The sequence below is a fragment of the Mycetomoellerius zeteki genome, unplaced genomic scaffold (genome assembly GCF_001594055.1).
Source record: "Mycetomoellerius zeteki isolate Tzet28-1 unplaced genomic scaffold, Tzet1.0 scaffold62, whole genome shotgun sequence".
In the NCBI taxonomy this organism is placed as follows: domain Eukaryota; kingdom Metazoa; phylum Arthropoda; class Insecta; order Hymenoptera; family Formicidae; genus Mycetomoellerius; species Mycetomoellerius zeteki.
Genome location: NW_017257632.1, coordinates 2,313,333 through 2,332,051, shown reverse-complemented (window position 1 = coordinate 2,332,051; position 18,719 = coordinate 2,313,333). Strand labels below are relative to the sequence as shown.

The following is an 18,719-nucleotide window of genomic DNA, read 5'->3' as shown; positions in this document are numbered from 1 at the left end:
TTTTTTTTTATTGCTGCTAAACGGTTGGAGCAACAAAATTCACTCTAGAGCAACTAATTAGCAACAAAAGAGCACTAAATTTTTGACCTATCGCGAATTTGATTTTCGATGGTGGTGTGTCCAGGTTAATGGGGGTGCTTTTTACAATAAGTGATCATTACTTAAGCTTTAAGTTTTAAGCCATAATAAATTGACCAATCATAGTCGAATGTGAGAAGAATAATTGGCTATGATTGGGATCAATTTCTTACGGCTTAAGACTCAAAACTTAGGTAATGGCTTATTGCAGAAAGTCCATTACATATATACATATATTTATATATATATATATATACATACAAAAAATCAATATGACATTTATTGTCCCCTCCAACCCACCGTGTTGGTATTCCACATGCCAAAAAATTACAAATCTCCGCCCATGTCAATTACAGTTTGTCGATAACATATTCTTTAACAAAGTCGGAGCTACGTGCACCTTCGGTAAGAAGAGAAAGGGTCAGAAAAAGGGTAAAACGTGGCGCCTGGTCGAACGATGAGAACCGGTCAATGGTACAGGGGAGGAGGCAGCTGCAAGGACTTTTTTGCTCTACGATCTTTCCTTTCTTGCATCAAAATCGTGCCAGGGCAATGTCTGTTTCTTCAGAGCAGGTAAAGCAAAATATATCCCGGAAGTCGGCCGTAAAGCAATCTGTTCCGCATGCATCCGGCGCATTCATTCGGCCGCTTTTTCCAAGCCCATTCACAGTAAATCCGCTTTTTCCGGATTTTCGTGTTATACGTCGTATAATGTGTGACAAACAAATCGACACCGAGAGATCTCATCGGGAGATTCGACGACAACGACCGTGCCCTATAAGCAGTCTCGAGAAAAACCAGGGGTGGGTACGGTCTTATTTTGAAAAGTATTACCTCGAGAGAGCCGACACGTGCATCTTTCGATTCTCCACACATGAATCGAACGTGAAATTAACCACAAGAACAACTTTATCCTGCATCCTTCCACTTGCTGAGCAAAATACCTTTCTTTAATCTCCCGCGATCGAAACGGAAATACTGTCATTATCCCCTATCGAAGAACATGAAAGTGTCCAGATAAAAAGATGTATTAAAATTTAAAACCTACAAAATTCATGAAATATGCAACATTCAAAAGTTTTTTTTATCAAAATAAGTAATGAGTGTAAAAAATATTATAAAAGAAATTTTTGTAAAAAATAACTCACTTGTAGAAAATAAACATTAATTAGCAATTTTATATGAGTACATTTTAAGTCCTAATATAACAAAAAATTAAGTCCTAATATAAACAAAAAAGCTTTGCGTGTTTTGATCTTTAAAACTTTTCACGACTGTACAAATATTTGTTGTACGTTCAAATAATATAATTTTTCATTTTCATTTACTTTTAAAATAATATATTTTAATTATTACACATACCTTTTTAGGTAAAATAATTTTGATTAATATACAGTTTATCTTATTCACTGTTAAAGAATACTAATTAATGTTTACTTTCTAAAAATAAGGTTTTTTTAAAAGATATCTCTCCTATATAAACAATTTTGGCACTCACTGTATATGTTATTCATAATGTTGTTATTCTTAATTAACAAATTGAATTACAAAGGAGCGTAAAAATAAACGCTGCTTCTTTGCGGAGGTACTTATCTCTTGAACGTTGCACCGCACAAAGAGATGGTGTGAATTATCTGTCTTCCTGTTTACATTTCACCGAAAACGTCAAGAGTAACGTTTATCATTTTACGTAATAAAATTTCACAACGTTGATTAATATCTAAATTACATTAGTGTACTGAAATAAAAATTTCCTAAATATAGGTAATATTTTCTTGAATATAGTACTAATAAGTAAACATTTTTTTATTGCAAATAAATATTTAATCAAAAAAGAAAGTAATACAATTAAATCAAATAATATATGTTTACATTTAGTAAATATTTATTTGATGCAATAAAGAAATATTTTACTTGCATTAGTACTATTCAAGAAAATATTACTTGGTTTAGGAAACTTTTTTTCAGTGTATGACATTGAATATTTTGCTAAAACGACGATTCCTTCCAGATTTCCTGACGATTCGATTTTTTGTTAAGACAATACGTATTGTTTTTGCAATTTCAACAAAAAACCTTTTATGTATCGTCACAATTGTATTTTCAGCGCGTGTTTTAAGACTTGTGGCAGACGTTTCGACAAACAGAATTGAAATTCTATCACAGAAACAGAAATTAATGTAGTTTAATTGTTGTAAAACAAATGTAAAACAATTAAACTCGATCTGACGCTGACACTAGTTACGACTTTCTAGAACCATTTAGATGTCTCCCTGGAATTTGTTTGTGCGAACGTTGCAGCGTGCCGGAAGCGGATCGTATAGCGAATGACGCAATTTCCGGGACGCAACCTTAAGAATTCCAATTCATCGCGGTATCGTCAAAATCCGTTTGCTCAGCCGCTTCCTCTATTTTCGTTGCTCGCTGTCAGTCATCAATCCGCGCAGCCGTTGTTCACCGTTCTCACTTTTATCGGAGAACGTGTGAGAACAATTTTGCACGTTTCAGCGCTTATCTTTTCCGCCGTAATTCGACGCAATTCTTCATCGCCATACAGATAAAAGCATCGTATATTAATGGCGCCGTAGTTGACACTCTCGCACTTGAGATTCAAGGTTTCTAAGTAATTTATCGTTATTTGTTCGCGATTATGATTATCGATATTTTTTCATAGAGCCATTTAACAGATCTTTATGTTTTAGAATGATACGTTAAACAAAATCGATATAAATTTCATTGTCTTTAAAAATAAAAAATTGAAGTTGAATTTAATTGGTAACATAAGCAAGAATATTCACGAGTTATCGATTATAGAATCTTAGTATAGCAACACGGAAAGAATAGTTTTGCTGAAGTACCTACAAATTTAACTATAACAGATCTGAAAATAAATTTTGTTGGATTATCAAAATAATTATGTAAGACGCTTAAGTTGATTGCTAAAAAAAATATCAAAATTTTTTGTAGCATGAGTTTTCTATACAAATATTTTGATGAATTAATAAAATTATTGTTAGATCTGTATCTCGCTAAATTTTTAAATAGTTCTTTCCGAAAATTAAAAGTTCTTGAAAAAGTTAAAGATTCTTGGAATATTTTAAAACTATTTTTAATTCTTAATTCAGTAAATAATCCAAAAATATTTTATGAAAAATAAACAAAAATTGGAAAACATTCTCAAAAGATTGATGTGATATGACTTGATTTGCATAAATCGCACGTTTCTTTTATATATTCTTAAGGACTTATCCTTATTATTGAGATAAAAATGTTTGATGAAACTTTTAGAGATAAACTGTAAAATTAAAGCGTTCTCACGCGTTTTCTTTTATCATGTTTCTCCTTGTTAATGAGAAGAAGAGTTGCATTGTTTTCGAAGCAAAAAAATATTTCTGAAACTGATTTCGCGATTGCGCTAACAGAATATCGGTCGATCCGCGGCGAATTATATCAACGAGATCCGATCGTTGGCCTTCGGTTGTTCTCGATAAATCCTCGAACGTATTACATACATACGGTCGGCTTCGAGGGATTTAAACGTTACAACTGGGTCATCCAAGCAAGGATAAGCGTCGCGACGAAGATTTATGATTACATACGCACTGTAGTCGAGGAAAACCTCGAACGATGTCAAGTTCGATTCTTCATACCTGCCGGCGTTCAATCAAGAACTTATTGCAACGAGAAATATTCGCTGGAACCTTCAAAGGTATAAATAAAAATCGAATTGATTTAAAAGATTGATAAACTCTCGTCATAGATTTCATTGTACTTCTTTTTTATTCTATTCAGCTGAAAATTATTATTGAGTAACCTGTATGGAGCATCTCAGAAATTAGATACATTTTATATTCTTATGTCGCATCATAATTTAATAATAATTTTTATTATATCTAATACTATTGTTACATCTATCTATTACTATCGTGACGTTTCCGTCGAATCGATCATCGATTAGATAAAAATTAATCTTTCCGCGGACAGAACTGTTATTCCCTATCGCTACATCGATCGGTGATTAATTTTCAAACATTTAAAGAAATTATGAATTATTATAATAATTGGCCAATTCGTGCGAATCGATAAACTTAAACACGAATATCACATCCACGATTCGCAGCATAAGTAGAAAGGAGGAATTTATGGAAATACGGTTGTCCGTTTTTACATTTTGTTGTTTATCACCTACGTTAAGCGTCAATGCATAAAAAAAATTTCAAAAAAATCTCTATTATTCTAAAATCGCAATTGTAGATACTTATCCCGATAAACATCCTTATCCTTTTCTTGTATTTTTTCTTAAAAAAATCGTCAACTTATATATTCGGTGGAGTATATGCATGCGCGACTGTCGCGATAGTTACTTCCTGAAGGACGCGATTGCGCCATTGCTCGAGTTGCGTTTCCGCTAATACAATGCGCGTGTGCGCCGAGTGCTCGCATACAGTTGCGTTACATTAGCAGCTCTCGCTGCTTCGTCACACGCGGTCACACGTGTAGAAAATGACGTAAGCTTAGGCGTAAATGAGAGTAAGCTTCTCACTTTGCCATGCAAATGACCTGCACGGTATGTCAGAAGAACTTGCGTTACAAAAACGAAGAAGCCTAGAAGCAACATACATGACAAAAAATTATGGATGCGAAAGATTCCAAATTAATTCGTATGAATATTTAATTATTTTCGCGGTCACTTTGGACACTCGTGTTCGGATCTCTCGTTTCAATTTGTTGTTACTTTCATTCAACGATTGGAAATGTGATGAAAGGAGAGAAAAGCAAAGGTAAAGAGAGACGCGTCTATATATTTTTATCAACATTCGAAAAGCGTCTTATCAGTTGATACTTCTCTTTCGTTTCATTGAATGTAACGAATCAATGCTGAATAATCATCAGCGGATCCAGAAATTTGTCAAGTGCGAGGACCATTAGCACGAAAGAACTTTTTTTAAAGTCAAATATGAAAAGATAGAATATTAAATTATTACCTTGAAAAAATATTACTTAAATGTATAATTCATAAAACGTTTCATTTTAAATTCTATTAACACAAAAAAACAATATAATTGAATCTGTTAATATTTTTGAATTATCAAAATTATGATTAGCACATTTCAAAAATATTAAAAATATATTTACAATTTTATTATAAACATTTTAAAAAAAGAAAACTTCATACAGCCCTCATAGTCCCATCCGCCAGTGTGATAATGCTTATCAGGAGATGTACTTTTCCTCGTGGATCACACGTATCGCGGATCGACGTCCTTTTTTTTATGGCCCTACGCTGACGCAATCGCATCACTATTGTGCGTAACATTGATTACGTGCGCATATTCACATAAACCATGAATGTATCACAGTGTATGACGTGCCAATTGGCGCCCACACTTCTGCGTGGATCTTATCATGCGTGCACACGCAACACAGCCGATATGTTTGATACCACAAAGGAATACGTCATTCATTTCGGTACGTCATCCTATTTTTCAAATTGGAAATCAACTTCAGTCGCTGAAGTCATCGCGCGCTGCTGCATCGCTCAGTCATTCTGTGAAATGTTGCAATCATCGAGCTCTTGGTCTAGATTTCTCGCACAACAAAACGAAATCGGAGTAAATACGAACGTTTCAAAGGGAATGAGTCTTTATTTCCATCAACGTAAACTTAATCAACGTTAACCTTAATCTCGATTCAATTTCTTATTTTTTTAATTCTAAGCATTAGAAAAAAATAAAGAATAAATTAAACCGAGATTAATGATTATATTGACATGCATTGGGAATACATTTTTGGCCAGTACTGCCAAATATAAAATCAATGCTATCTATAAGTTAAATACAAATGTATCGTCAATTGAGTATCCCGAAATCAATATTTGCCAATAATTTGCTGCTATAAATATTAATCTATATTAGTAGAAACGGACTTTCGAAATCAGAAAGTCATTCTCGAAAAATACCGCATACATAAAACTATGGAAATACCATAGGTAATATACGTATAACGTATACTATTTTCAAGAATATGGACCCTGATCGGTTTCGGACTTTCGAATGACAGAAATCGTTGCAACAGATTATTTTGCATCAATAATAGAAAAAAAAGAGAAAAAATCTTACTCCAATGGAAGGAAACACAGGACTTTCGATATTATCAAATGTATTATAGAAATAAGATTTCTGAATGAAAAAAAATGACTTTATGCAACGCAACGAAGCAAAACAAGACCTTTAGCACAAAATTATTACAAAATCATACACACAATTTACTTCCATGAATGTTAACGTTGTCACAACATACGCGTTATCTATGTACATACTTTGTTATGACGAAGTTTCGTATTACTCGATGTAATTTGCATTAATCAGATTTAGTTAATATTTTATCGTAGGCTAATCGCTCGTTCCCATTTCAATCACAGAAAGAAAATGATTTCGCATGCATATTCGATAAATTCTCGCCTTTCACCGTTTCGATCTCAAGAATGCGAAGTTAAAGTCCATTAAACGCCTGGCGCTCACACCCGCGCAATTAACCATTCACGAGTATTTTCCACGCAAATTATCGCGAAACAGTTTTTATATAATCAGTCGTAATCGAGACTGTCGCGAATGTCAGACGTCAACCAGAAATAAAGTAAACTATGTTTATCCTCTCATACATATTTTTATCTCTTATCCTGCTTAATTACCCGCATTTTTATGTATATTATCGCGCGACGCCTTTTTCTTTAAATTAATTTCAGCATTAATATTAGCCACAGAGGTGTGACTTCCACGAGGATAAAAGATCAGATATTATAACCACAGAGAAAATGAATGCACTATCTTTTTATTAGCGTCCCGTTTTATTAACCGCATCCTGTCCTCTTTATTTATTTCTATCGTTTGCGCTTTGTATATCCTGTTGAGAATTAGTCGACGGGTATTTGTATGAACGAGGAATAAAAGCCTTTGCCGGCACTATACGGGTCGCAGCAGGTCGCCACACGGTCAGGTAAAAAGACTTTTTCACGAGCAAGATCTGGAAAAGGATATGCGCATCCTGTGCGCGTTGTAATGCCTGCGTTTCCTCATTCATGTTATTTTCACCAGACAGCTGTTATGGAGGCCGGACGTGAAAGAATGCTGTCGAGAAGAAAATACGATAAATTTTGTCTCATTTCGACTAAATCCTGTCGCACGGAAAATATAGAAGAAGTAGAAATATAGTAAGAATTCTAAAAAAAGATAGAGCTAGTGATAAATTCGTTATTAACAAACAACATATTACGTAAGAAAAATTTAAACTTATTTCGTAAGAGGCGTAAAAATTTGTTTTAGGTTTTTATTTTTAGATTTTTTATTTTAGATTTTTATTTATTTTCTTGTTTAAATTATTTATTTTTATTTATATAGTGTATTATATTATATATCATTAACATATCGTACATCGGATTTAATAGTTTTTCTAATTAATTCGATAAAAAGATTTAATCGTAAAAGATTTAATTAAATAATCTTAAATAATAGTTCGATCGCCATTGAAATTCATCTACTTTTCACACAATGTTCCGTAAACATAGGACGTTATTTTCAGTTTTTCAGAACATATCGGACAAACATGTCAAGCCAGTGTTTCTGCTCCATAGCTCATTTATCTTGCTTCTACAACATTTCCTTCCATTATGTCGTTTCCGTGCGGTCGGCGTAGGAGGATCCATAACATCCTCTCTCGCCGACAAACTTCCTCGAGATCGTCTCGATTCGCAGGACGAAGAACGGACGTTTCTAAGTTAATTTCTCTCTCTTTCTTTCTTTCTCTGTCTCTTCTCCATCTTGAAGCATCCGAAGCGTAAAATGAAACAGCCGACGAACCGGTTCAAGAATTTTTCGTCGGTTCTTCGTCCCGGACTTCAGACCGGTATCCTTGCAAAAGTGCAACGCGTAGGCAGACAGTCAGTTCTATTTGCCGCGCAGATTTGCATTTCGCAAATCGCATGCGACGCGCGTTCCACGCTAAGGCTAACTCGCTATTCGTCGCACAAGAACGCAAAGTCCGGCTCAATTGTACAAGGTGTACAACGCAAAATGCCGAGTCGGCGTCGAGTTTAGATTTTTACATAAACTCACCAGATTCCATTACGCGAGTTGATATTCACGTAACGCGCACGTGACAGCGTATTATATTCACACGCGAGCTTTTATTGGTACATAAAGAAATGTCGTTGAAAATTCTAATTTTTTAACTGCTTTTGCTCTCTTTAGATACAATAATAATAGTAGAATAAAATTATATATTAGAGATGTAAAAAGAGATAAAATCTAAAATTTTCATGTTTTTAATGTGATTACAAATAATGAGATACTCTTTATTTGGAAAACTTTTTATAGGAAAACATCGATATCCAAAAAATTTTATTAATATTATTATGAGATTATTATCAATGCACTTAGACTAAAAATTATCTAGGTAAATTATAACATATCTTATTGTTAGATAAAATAAATATGATTTGTTAACACTATATATACTTTTATCTAAAATAAAGATGGATTAATCATGCAGAAGACACTTTAATAATATTTGCAATTTTTACTGAGCAAATCCGTCGGACCTTAATTGGAATTAAGCATATTGGAAGAAAAATTTCAACAGACTCGGATGGAGGACAGGGCTCCCGTGAAGGTCGATTCGCTGTATCGACGTGTCCTTCGCAAGAAAACTCGCGGGTATCACGGTGAATGAACGTTGCCTTCATTGTCGGATTTCGCAATCTCCACGTCGCCGCACTTCGATGGAGGCCGTGGCTCCCAAGATCTTGAGATCTTGACGATCATAATGCATGTCTGTAACCTCTTATAAAGCGCGCATAAAAAGAGAGAGATCTGCAGATCTGCTCTTCTACGTTTAACGTTTTTTTTTTTTTTTAATAAAAACATATTTAGTTTAATTATTTTTTGTTGATAGTTTTTAGAACGTCAAATAGTATACGGAAAATTTCGGGTCTTGTGTTCAAATAATTTGTTATATTTCTTATAACAGCATTTATCACAACTTACTTTTTGTGTTAGATAGTCCTTTAAAATGAACTTTATTTGACTCAATTATTTACCGGAGAAATGATTTTTTTTTATATACTGAGACATGCACATTCCATAAAATGAAAAGATTAAAATCGAAAACGTAAATATAATCTTTATAAGATATCTTGAAACAAGCAAAACATTATGGCAATTTTGTAAATTAAAAATTAACATTAAAAAATTTGCAACCGACTTTTCATATATCGTAGGATTTTGTTTTTTGACACAAAATATTAAATTAAATTTATTTTACGGCAGATGCTAATTAAAAATAATTTAAAAAAAAAATCATTTCTTGTAATCAATTTACGCGCCATATATTTTCACATACGAATTAACGGATCTCCGAAATTAATCGATTAATGCGAAGTTCCGTATCTACAAAGAATGACTCTTCGGTTTCTTAACTAACAGGCTGAATAATGAGCGAAGATTGGAGTCGCGTCTTCCCGCATGCGAAAGATAGTAGGCTTCTCTATCGAAGGAAGTAGCGCGTAATTTTGTGCCGGTGGGACGCGACTTCCGCGTTTCGGTTCCTGTTTGCGGCAGCACAAGGAGTTTCATATCGAGGGCAAATAACAGTCTCTGGTCATATGCATGCGTCTGCTTCGTGACAATAATTCCCAACATGGCGATTCTAGACGTGATTCGCCAAAATACGGTTATAAGAAATATTTGTCACTTAATTCTTTCTCGTTAATTCTTTCACATTTTTATTTTTTAAATTGTGCAAATTTTAATTTTTAATTGCGACGAAAAGGATAAAGAAACACATTATATAAATATGTCGAGTTATTAGAGTTATTAGAGTTATTAGAGTTTATATTTACACTGTTAAATTCATATATAATGTCAAGTTATATATTTTGAGTTATTTTTAATTATTTCTATATAGATCGCCTCTGCTCCTACATCGTTAATTTAACTAAAATAATAGAGTTAAATAATCTATTTCAAAGGTTATTATTTTGATATCTATCAATGTATATATGTTTACATATATAATACTACTTTATCTTCTCGGAACTAATGTTTCGAAACAAAATAGATTAGAAGTTCTGTAGACATAATTACAAATGTCAGAAATAAAAACTTTCAAGAATCTAATAAAAATAGTATTGATAAAAAAATATTCCATTAAGTTGTGTAATTTTATTATTTAAAGCTTTAACTACTATTAATTCTCAAACACCACACTATGAGCACACAATACATTAAGTACAAGCACATTGGGTACAATCTATTATATAATTCAATTGCTTAACTTTTATAAAAATGAAAATATTGTTGTAAAAAAAATTCTTCAATCAAAGTACCAGACACTAAACATGATTAATATCAAACAAATATATGTATTTTTATTAATACAAAAGTTATAAACAATGGAAAAAGCATTGGAAAAGTATTGGAAAAACAAAGGATATGATGTACTAAAAAGATGTTTAAGGTTAAATTGAGAAAAAATAAAAATATAACGTTGGAGTTTAAGATTAACTTTTTCTTATAGTTAAAAGTAATAAAGGTAACTATCGAAAAATAATCAGAAATTTTTATACGAGATCAATTCCAATTTAATGTGATAAAGAACAATAAATGAAAATGAATGAGAAAAAATTGTGTAATATTAAATATAAATAATCTCTCTTTTTCTCCTCCCCCACTTCCTTCAATATATTTACATAATATCCTGAAATATATTAACAAAAAAAGTAACTTTTTTTGTTTGCGTTTAATTGGAGAGAAAATATAATAATTTAGATTTCCTATAAATAAATATCAAATTAAATATTCATAAAGGACTAACACGAATAAGACTGATGTAATAAAAAATACATTACGATCATGTACTCTCATATCACATTAAATATCGATCGATTAAAGAGGAGCATTGCTTAAATTGCTGATAATTCCATGGTTTCGAAGAAATAGCTAAACTAATCATCGGCCGGTTAAGCTGTACACAAGAAGCGATGAGTAATAATAGTCTGTGATTATCGACATCCGGTTTCTTGGCGAAACGATAGTTTCGCGAGCGGCAACATGAAATGGGACAATTTTCCGCGATTGCATTCCCCCGACTGTTTATTGCACATCATGGAATCACTGGACTGTGCCATAATGGAAAGTTACATTAAATCGTGCAATATATTATGAAGACAGCGTGACGGTGCATGCGCGATTCACGAAAGGTAGTGCTTGCACGCTTGCACAGAAAAGCTTCGATCACTGCAACTGATCACTCTCTGATTAAGCGACGAGATTACAAGAAGTCCGTTTCGCATGCGTGTATCTTGAAGTGACAGCGTGTAAGATGAAATGGAACATTCGATTTACCATCGAGTAAGTGGGTCAATATATAATCATTCTTAACAATATAAATTAATCCTTATTAGTGAGTATACAATTTGTGCAAATATAATTATTATTGAGAAGTTATAAAAAGATGCAAATATATAACAATCTTATCACGAAAAAATATCAAATTACTAAATTACGTCCAATGTATATTTATAAACGTTCACAAATATGCTTCAAAAACGCAAAATTATTATTGTCTTATTTGTTACATTTACCTACATCATGTGTGGTACTTATTACACATTGCGTCGAAACAATTGAGTCTATTGCGTAGTCTCCTTTCGTTTCTAAAGTGAACAAAATCATTTTTCTCTCTTGCAAATGTATCGATAAATAAATTCTCGATAAACATCTCGCAATCAACAGCAAACTTTCTTATTTACATTTAATAATGTGACATTTGCACCATCGGCACTGTCTCATCACGTACTTATATATTTACATCTTGTTTATTATGAGATGATGTAATTTAAGAATTTGAGAATAGCGTCGTTTCCTTTCCGACAAAATTAATCTTACTGTTGAAAAAATGATTAAAATGAGGAAACATTTGTAAAGGATAAAAATTCTGAAATAATAAAAATGATAAAATATGAAAATATAAGATACTGTTACTTATATATTTCATTACTGTGCTATTTTAAAAGTCAGTAAAAATTTTGTCAAATGATTACACATCTCTTCTATTTTTTTGTCAGTTTAGACAATCGAAAAAAATATTCTCTTTGAAAATGAATATGATATTTCAATATATTTCTCGTTTTATTTTTAACCATTTTCTTATTCAAATTCGCGAGTATTTTTATCATATACAACGAGAGGCGGAATTGTGTATGTGATTCAATAATAAATCTGAAATTTCAAAGTTTTAGCTTTTAAAAAGTCTGGCAGAAAATAATATTGCTGAAAAATATTTGTCAATGTCCTAAAATTAGTTACCAAATCTATTGCTTTTTCTAATCGTTGATTTTTTAACTATAATAATTTGGGAAAGTTAAATTTTTCTTATCATAAAAATATATCTCGTTTTAAATAGGAAGGGACGCATTCTCTCCTTGAAAATTATGCTTTTTGTGAGTCTTGTTTAAAAAATTATTAAATTTGTGTCTCAATGAATCTGTCACTTGAAGGAATTGAAAATATTGAATTGATTAAAAAGAATATTCACAGCTGACAACACGTGCGAGATAGACGAAGGGATCTTCGCATTCCTTCACCAGTCTCCTCCATTGTTTCCTAATCAGCGAACAGGATTCCGCATATTTCTCGATGACTAACTTATAGGTAGTCATGACGCGTAAATAACCACTGACAGAATCGTTCGAGAATCAAGTATTGCATGCATGATAGCGATAATGACATCCGCTAGCTCATCGCTCGATCATTGCCAAAAATTTTTAGCGGAACGTTGAACGACGCAACTATTTGCATAACTTAAGTAAAGGTGTAATATTGTATTTCAAAACCAAATTCTTTGACGTCGAGAGGAGAAATGAAGCAAGAATATTAATATTAATGCCTAAAATCAATTCATCACAAAATAATAATTTCTATTATTTATCGATTTTCGAACACAATTCAACGTGCAAAACAAAGAAAGTTGACAAAGGAATGAATCATCTGCAGTTAAATCTTATACGTTCACACACCCACGTTAATCGTCAATTGAGGATCTATATTAAGAAGGCGAAACTGTGGCGCACCGGAAATTGTCTGGATACGCGAAGACATAGTTAATAATTACTACCTCGCTATATTCATTAATCAACTAGTCCATTAATATCATTCTAAACAGAATTTGAACTTAAAATTCTTTCTAAAAGCATTGTCCCTTAATTAACTTCGTTAGCTGATAATTTTCTATTATTAACTAATTAAAAAATGTTAACGAAGCGACGCATTAAAATCCTGTTAAAGAAGAAGCAAATATCTCGCAAATTTAAGACATTTTCGAGACCGTAGTGCGCAATTAATTTGCAAACTCGCGAGTTACGCAGAAATAAATTTAGATACATACATATATATATATATAATCATAAAAAAGAACATTAATTGCGTAGTTGTTTACCAAGAGCAAATTTTATTTCCGAATAAATTTCGCCCGATAGTACAGACCGCTAATCAATGAACCGTCAACGGCGCAACTGGAGTCAGTCGCGTGTCAATTTCGTGATGAAATATCCGCATAAATGACAAGTATGAAAAGATCGTGGAATATTAAAAAATCTTATTAAAAATATACTGGCACCATGCGCGTGGTAAAGGATACCGTGGTGTCGTCATCTCTCCTGGAGAAAAAACAGAACCAGTTCTGTAGATTGTCGCTCGACGATAATTTCGGTTCTATCTTGAGCAGAAGAGAAAAATAATCGTTATTTACACGTAGATTTCAGAAGAATTTTATCACTTATTGAAGAAAACAAAAAAAATCCCGAAATTCCTTAGATGTTTACTTTATTGTATATTAATATCATTGTTTACTTTTAGGGTTGCCACAGAAAATGAATTTTAAAATTCTCTGATTTTTCCAGGTTTTCCAGATAAAATTGGGAAATTTTCAATATAAAATATGTAAAAATTTTAACATTATAAAATATGTAAAAAATTTTAACATATAGAATCAAGGATTGTAAGAAAGCTAATTTATATTATTAAAAACGCAAAAGAAGCTTAGTAGTATAATAAAATTTTAGGGGCAAATTCAAGCCAACAAAAAATTAATTAGTATTGGAAAAAATTACTGAATAAAATATAAATTTTAATTATTTTTTAAAATCGTTTAAATGCACGAGTTTTGAACGTATTTGACTATAAACGTCAGATATAATATTTAAAAAATTATAAAAATTATTTGGAATAGGAGCAATTTAAGGGAATTGCGAGCAAAGTTCAAAATTCTAGTCTCTTTTATATTTTTCCCTGACTTTTCCTGGTTTTCCCGGTTTTCCAGGTCTATGGCGACCCTGACTTTTGTCACGTCAAATCGAACTCTCTAATATCGAAGTTCAGACTCCTTAAAATTCAAACAAAGATGAATAACAAGGCTTTAGGAGTCGGAGCGGTTATCAATGCGCGAATCAAGAAGTTATTTTCCTAATAAAAAATCTTTCTCATTTTAAGATTGACCGTTTCTATTCAACGTCTGACGAAAAATTGATTATTTTTTACTTGTAACAATTTTGATATATTTCAATGATTGACGTGTGAAGCACACAGGTTTATTAGTTGCTTGTCACTTGGTTGCAATAACTGAAGTTAAGATATATACAATCCTTTCCATCGAGTTTAGGAGCTGGTTGAGTGTGCCAAGGATGGTTCTCTTTCCTCCTACAATTGAGACCAGAACAAGTAACATCTTATGTAACAATACGACGTTGTAATATGCGAAATTTAATTAGTTGTCAATACGGTACGCGTTTGTAAGGTTTACGCTGAGGATGGCTCGAATTTGAGCCGAAACGTACGATTATGTAGATACTTGTATTTTTATTAAAGATTTTTTATTAGGAAAATAACTTGTTGACTTGTGCATCGATAACCACGCCGGTTCCTAAACCCTTCTTATTCGTCTTTGTGAACTCTCTAAATTTGAAGTGATTATATCTATTCTAGATTTAAAGAGAACTGACTAATTACAAACTCATAGTGTCTTAATCTCAAATCGAAATTAATCTCAAGAAGTCGATTTATCTATTTAATCTTGATTTTAAAAGTCATAATCAATAATTGGTTACAATTGTCACGTGTTTGATGAAAGAATAAGGCTCTGCGCACAATGAAAGGAATATTACAAACACAAATAAATGTTAAACGTTAGAAAAATAAAAAAAATAGGAATAAATAATTAAACGTAACACACAATGGATTCACAAAATATAAAACATATTTATATTTATCACGTTAAGGCCTAACAATTAACGTTAATGCAATTTTTATGTCTTCGGAAAGTTGATAGAAAATAAATATTGTACGAAAGCAATCAATCTAATGTATAATCGTATATTGTGCATGATTGCGTATAACATAATATCTTCCATTTTCATCTTTCTCCTTTAAAGAATTGCAAAACTGCAAATAAATGGCGAAAACATTTCTCTTGGCGACATAACTGAGGACGAAAGTAAAAATGTCCCGAGATAAATTTTCTCCAAGTGGATCTGGATAAAAGCGGAAATATCTCGACTGGACGTGGCTACCATATTCTTCAAGCGTTTTCAAAACTATTCGTGCACTTTTGTTAATCGTACCGTTATTATTATTACAAAAACAAATATTGCGATAATGTCGACGGTGTCCGGCGCTGTCGAAACGCGACGGCAATAACGTCGATGACGATAACGCGCGCGCGAATCACGCGGACTTTCCGGATCCCTCTCAGCGAAACGGCCGTCGTGTTGCGACAAGCCACGCGGCGCGTATAATTTACGGAGCATATCGATCGGACCGTGATCCTCTTTCTTCGCGCTTTATCGCGCCTGCTTCGCGTTCGCGCGCGTCCAGCTGATCATCGCTGTATCCAGCACTCGTGTATGCAGAATGGTGTGCGAGATGAAAAAAAAAGGTGGCCCCGGATTGACCAATATCCGGCGGCCGGAACGCGGGGGATACGTTTGGAAACGAAGGCCTGGCCTGACTCGAACATGATCCAAGCGCCACGCAATCGTGGCCTTATCTGTCTCTGTGTTTCCCCCCATCCCCCCTCTCTCTCTCTCTCTCTCTCACACACACACACATCAGTAAAATTATAACATGTTTGAAATTGTAAATTGTCTACGTGCACCTGAACTTTTATTTTCTTTCTACATATATAAATTTTTCTTTTTCAATATTGTTTTATGTGAAAAACAATGTTTCCTTCTGTTATTACATGATCATCTTTGTACTGGTGTTTTTGCGCTTGAGGGAACTTGTCCCAGAACGCTTAATAAATGATGCTTCTCTCTCTCTCTCTCTCTGTCTCTTTCTCCCTCTCTCTTTCATTTCGAAATGTACGCCAGTACAGCTATACACACGTCCGCGATACCTAGAGTCGGTTTGCGTATGCACTTCGGAGTGTGTGTGTGTGTATGGAATATATATTATAGAATATACACAAATCGATAATTCGCGTACCTATACATAGACACATGTTAAAGTTAATTGTCAATTTTAGGAAATGAATTTGAATATCCTAAAGTTTTTAAAATTTAAATCATGTTGTAATATCCGTGCTACAATATTACTTTAATGCATGTTTTATAAAAGTTTTATACTTCTCTAGCAAACGTCATTCGTGCATAATTAATATAAAAATTTATTCTGTAATATTACGTTGTCTCTCTTTTACGTTAATAATTCGTTTTGTAGAAACTTTTGTTATTTTGAATATAAAAATAGATAAAATAACATGTTGCTTCATGTAAAAACGGTTAACTCCGTATTTGGAAAATCTCAAGTTTAAATCCACAAATTTACGCTCCTGAAATAGTTTTTAAAATCTTTCAGTAATGGGGTTCATAAATCATTTCCCAACATTTCTCTGATGTCATATTCTCCCATTAATAAATTTTTTAAGTCACATTGCGAAAGAAACCATATAGAATTACGTGAGCAACAAGTGCAAAAATTACTTTACAAAAAAGTACATGCATTTCCGCTGTAAATCATGTCATTTTTACACTTGTCGCTCGTATGATTTTATATACTTTTTTTTTCTACAGTGTGGGAGACCCGTCACGGTCATACGTGGGTGAAATTGCATGCCCTTATACGCGCAATTGTTTAAAACGTGCCACCCGCGCGCAACGAGAAACGTTAAGGTAGGTCAAGGGCGCGTTGCACCGCGCCGGACGAGTCTCTCGCGAGATCTCACTTGTTTGGAGGATGCACGCGCGAATTTTTAAGATCCTCTTTCAATCTTACTATCTTTCCACGTTAAAAAATCCCGGTGCGCATATTCAAAATATTCAAAATAAATCGGATCTATCCAAATTCTTGCTAATTATATACATATAATTTGCGATTTCGATAAAGATAATTGTAATGCTTGAGAGTAAATAATTAATTAAGATAAATAATAAATAATTATAACAAATAATTAATTAAGATAATTGTAAAATTTGAGAGTAGAGTAAGTCCTAAGGAATTTTTTCTTTTTATGATTAATAATCATTTTAAAACTGATTTAGAAAGATAATGTAATACTTTCTTTATTTTTAATTTATCTTTGATTTGAGTTTTATTATATGTGTTTTATTCATATGTGCATGTAATAAGACCCAAAGTCAGAATTTAAAAAAAATTTTTTTCGTTTATTTACAAATATTCTATATAAACAATATATTTTATTTTCGTGAGTGAATGAAACAAAGATTTGATTCTCACCTAAGTAGTTTATTTCAATATCCCTATAAATAGAAATTTTTTAGAAATAAATTAAATTAGATTCTCATTCGGCTCAGGTACCTCTTATACGTTAAAACAGTTGATAAGGTTGATACGTGTACGACCGCGTGTCGCGATTCGAAGAGTCCACGTATATATAGTATTTACACATATCGGAGGGGACGGCCAGTAGCGTCTCTCGCGACCGGATGCCTCTGATCATACTTTATCCTTTTCGCGTGGATCGGCGTGTTTGCTTCCTCTAGAAAGATACAGATAAGATACGCGTCTCTCTTACTTACCTCGATGTTATTATTAGGCACTCATCTGTCGCTTCTGCGAATATTGGCCTTCCCAATTTCAGCCAACCGTTCTTACGACAACGATCAGCCGCGTGCGCAATCGTAACACGTGTGGCGGCAACGCGTGATGTAACACTGTTCCCATTTCCGGCGATTCAAGACACACTTCTGTATCCCATCGTCTCATTGACCTCCGAAAAGGTGACAGGTTTGGAATGGGAACATCGTTATGCAGATATTCCAACGAGTGTCACTTTTATTAACTTAATAATTTGTAAACATCTTAAAATTTCATATTAAATTGATTGCAAACGTTATATCGCACAGGTTACTATTAGAGCTTTAATTGTCCAACGTGACTTCTAGCATATAATATTAAATACCCTCGATTGCTTCAATTTAAAAAAAAATTAAAAAACAGAAAATCGCCTTATAGTGGTGCATTAAAATAATAAAAATGTATCTTTTACATAAATTGATTACAAACGTTATTATTAGCGCTTTGATTGCCCATTGTGTTGAATGAGTGACTTCTAAATAAAATCAATAACGC

At 32.9% G+C, this 18,719-nt stretch overlaps 1 protein-coding gene across 1 annotated transcript in view; it reads right to left on the bottom strand.

Moving 5' to 3' along the window:
* The window catches only part of LOC108728580 (probable RNA methyltransferase CG11342), a 30,495-nt gene extending 12,061 nt beyond the window's left edge, over positions 1–18,434 (bottom strand). Inside the window, 1 exon segment of the mRNA XM_018457204.1 lies at positions 18,167–18,434. The gene's annotated coding sequence lies outside the window, so the exon portion shown is untranslated.
* Between the last annotated feature and the right edge of the window lie 285 nt (positions 18,435–18,719).